Source organism: Orycteropus afer, unplaced genomic scaffold (genome assembly GCF_000298275.1).
Source record: "Orycteropus afer afer isolate SDZICR_OR568_19922 unplaced genomic scaffold, OryAfe1.0 scaffold00440, whole genome shotgun sequence".
Lineage (NCBI taxonomy): Eukaryota > Metazoa > Chordata > Mammalia > Tubulidentata > Orycteropodidae > Orycteropus > Orycteropus afer.
In genome coordinates, this window is record NW_006922027.1 from 2,008,740 (window position 1) to 2,012,751 (window position 4,012).

General features: G+C 41.8%; 1 protein-coding gene across 1 annotated transcript in view; it reads left to right on the forward strand.

Annotated features, from left to right (window-relative positions):
- The window catches only part of GINS1 (GINS complex subunit 1), a 95,630-nt gene that overhangs the window by 15,779 nt on the left and 75,839 nt on the right, over nt 1–4,012 (forward strand). The window lies entirely within an intron of this gene.

Sequence of the window (4,012 nt, forward strand, 5' to 3'; positions counted from 1 at the left end):
TTGTTCTTGTATTTTCTTCCTAAATTGTTCTTGGGTTTTGTCTGTGTTTTCCTTAATTTTCTCAGTGTTTTCCTTGATCTATCCCTTAATCTGTTAAAGGTACATAAATATAATTCTTTTGAATTCCTTATCAGAGAGTTTGAATGCTGCTTATTCCTCTGGGATGTTTTCTGGGTCTATATCCTGCTCCCTTGTTTCTACTGCTTTATCTTGCTCCTTTGATGGTCTGTTGTCTCTGGACATTATGATTTTGTTGTGTTTATATTTAATTTGTGATTGTATTTTGGGACCATTCAGCCAAGATTTTCATTATCTTTCATTTTTTGTTTTGTTTTTGTTTTTGCTTTTGGCTGTATCTGAGTCAGCACAGTACTGTGCTCCTCTGTTTGCTAGCTGGTAGCACTTATATACTCACCACCTGTCTCCTGTGATAGAGAATAAGAGTGGCTGCACAGATCTCTGTTAACTGTTTTGAAGAGCAGTTAAGGGTGAGTCAGGCTCTTATTGGTGGTCATGTATCATTGTCCAGTTGGTGCAGAAGGAAGTGGTGGTTCTCTCTCAGTGACTGGAGCTGCAGGAGGTGCAGATGTGGTGAGTCATATGGGCATGGTTGCTGTCTCCTACTCAGACAAAAACAACAATCGAAAAACCATCAAAAAGTAAAAGCAAGAGGAGAAAAAACACACACCACAGAAACATACAGGAACAATCACCAAAAAGAGGGGAAAAAAATGAGAGAAAATATTTTTTAAAAATACTTTAAAAAGCCAAAAGAAATATGAATAGAAAAAGAGCAGGGGGGGGGACCCACAATATCTGGAGGGGGGAATAAGAGAAAAGTGGTAGAATAGGAAAATAATGATGAAAAAATGGGGAAAATGCCAAAAGAAAAACAGGGAATGGAGAGAACCACAAGAAAGAAAGAAATGGGAACCAGCATCAGAGAAGAGAGAAGCTGAAAACTAGAAACTGGGAAGGGAAGAAGAATGAATCGTAATAAAAAGGATGAAAAAGAAAGAAAAAATAGATTTTAAAACAGACAAAAAAAACCCAACTGTTGTTGTTGTTTGTTGTTTAGGTGCTGTCAAGGCGGACCCGACTCATAGAGACCCCTCCTTGGCTTTCCGAGGCAGTGTCACTACAGAAGTAGATTGCCCTATCTTCCTCCCAAGGAGTAGCTGGTGGGTTTGAACCGCCAGTCTTCTGGTTAGCAGTCAGGTGTCTTAGGCACTATGCTACCAGAGCTCCTAACAAATCAACTAAAAAAGGAAAAAAAAAAAAAAAAAATCTGGGTAGGGCAGGGCACCCAGACTCCATCAGAGCACACAGACTGGGATGGAATTCCTGCTGACTCAGAAGGTGGGTGGCAGTGATGGATGGCTGTACCTCCGTTCACCAAGAGGGTGTGGGGTATAAGAGTAACAATGGGAATGTCACACCTTTTCAGTCCTTCACGACTGGTATGTGCTTGCTATTCCTGGCAAGTGGAGCCTATTCTTAGATCCCTGGAATCTGAGAGAACACTGTTGCTTTGAATGTCCAAAATGTTTGAACTGCTTGTAAACATTCAAAATGGCTGCGCCCTCTGGACAGCCAAAAGTCCACAGCTCAGCCTGTCTCCCTCTTCACTACTTTCCCTTTCATTCACCACCCACCAGTGCGGTCCTTCATGCAGCCGCTGGCTAGCAGGGCTGATTTCCAGGTTAATTCTTAGGTCCTAACATCACTTGGTAATATATAAGCTGTCCCTGCCATTGGGATCACTGACAGACCACAGCCCTATATGTCTCCTTTCTCTGTGTTTTCATTGCAGGTTCTTCTCGTAGTTGGAGTTTAGTCCACTTCTGTATCCTTCCTTTCAAAGCTGAGGGCTCCAGGATTATCTTCTGTATCTGTGTTAATTGGTTTCTCTTTTCTTTGTTGAAGAGCATCTATGTAGTTGCCTATTTTACCATCTTACTGGAACTCCCTCCTCTGATCAGGATTGTTCTTTGGAATGTTTGATCAGAATGTTTAGTAATGGTAGCTACTAAGCACCATCTAGTTCCTATGATCTCATGACAAAGGAGGCAATTGCTCATAGAGGCAATTAACCACACGTTCTTATTCTATTATTATTATTATTATTTTATGTATGTGTGTGTATACATAAATATATATATTTTGTGTGTGTGTGTGATTTGGGTAAAGACTTACAGAGCAAGTTCACTTTTCATATAGCAGTTCACATACACTTTGTCTCATGACATTGACCACAATTTAGCACAATGCAACAGCTCCCCTCCCACTTCCTCCCAATAATTACCTCTTCTCTGTGTCGATCCCTCCATGCCCTCCTGCCCCCTGAGCTGTCTCCTGGTGCATAAGCAGCCCTTCTTTCTCCCATTATTGTTCTCTCCAAGGAGTGTATCTACCTCAGGTAAATGTTCAACTCATATGCCTGTCTTTTGCTTGGCTGGAAGCCACAGGTGTGGGTCCAATTCCAGACCTGATGGGCAACTAGGGGCCATAGTCTCAGTGGTTGCACCAGACACTATCAGACAGCAAACCTGGTCCGTCCCCCCCTTTTTTTTTCCTCCAAATAATTTTGAGTTTTGTCCACATTGTTCTCCTTCTCTATCCAGGATCTACATAGATCCCTTTCCAAGTGGTTGACATTGGTAGCCAGGCACCATCTAGTTCTTCTGGTCTCATAGTCATACAGGCTGAGGATTGGATGGTGTACCAGTCACTAGGACTGATTGCTTCCATGAATTTTTGGTTTTCTTCATTTCTCCTTTGCTCTGGACAAGGAGAGACCCATCGTTGCATGAGATGGCAGCTTGCAAGCTTTTAAGATCCCAGTCACTACTCACCAAAGTAGGAGGTGGAACAATGTTTTGTGTAGCATGTTATGTCAATTGAGCTTGATGTCCGCTGCGACTATGGTCCCAAGCCCACAGGTTCAACTACTTGGTCCCTCTTGGTAGCTGGCTGTTACCAAGCAGTGACTACCACCTTGCTTCTTGTCAGCTCTACTATACACCTGGGAATTCAGGTCATATACATAAACTTACAGGACCGTTGTTTGCCAACCCTGTACATGTTCTTGGGTACACTCTCCGCTTCATAGACATACCGACTGGTCCAGCCTGTCCACCCATCTATGCACCCGTATACCAATGTTTGCCTTCACTGACAATGAAGTACTGTATGTGCAAAAGGGTTCATCTTTATTGTCTATACCTCCCACATACCTCTCTATGTCTTTAACTTCCTCAATGCCACCATATTGATCACTCACATTTGGTACATTACCCTTCTCTTCACCCAAATCAGTACTTATCTCTGTCTAACAGTGTTCCCTCCCCTCCTCTCCCACCCCTGGTAACCAACAAAGAAAATGTCCTTCCATAGATAAACCTTTTACAATAATGGACTAAGACAATATTTGTCCTTTTGTGATTGACTCATTTCACTCAGCATAATGTCCTCCAAGTTCATCCACGTTATGCGGTGTTTTGCAGATTCTACATTATTCTTTAGTGTTGCATAGTATTCCATTGTGTGTATGTACCATAGTTTGGTTATCCATTCCTAAGTTGATCAACACCTAGGTTGTTTCCATCTTTTGGCTATTGTAAATAGTGCTGTGACGAACATGGGTGTGCATATGTCTGTTCTTGTCATGGTTCTCACTTCTTTAGGGTATATACCTAGTATAGAAATGGTATTTCTATTTCCAACTTTTGAAGGAATCGCCATACTGCTTTCCACAATAGTTATACCATTTTACACTCCCACCAGATGTGTATCAGAGTCCTAATCTCTCTACATCCTCTCCAGCATTTGTTATTTTCTGTCTTTTTGAGCTTCATTACTAGTGTTGGAGCAAGATGGTATCTCGTTGTTTTGATTTGCATGTCTCTAATAGCTAATGATCCTGAGCATTTCTTCATATGTTTGTTGGCCCCTCGAATATCCTCCTGGGTGATGTGTCTATTCATGTCTTCTGCCCATTTTTTAATTGGAT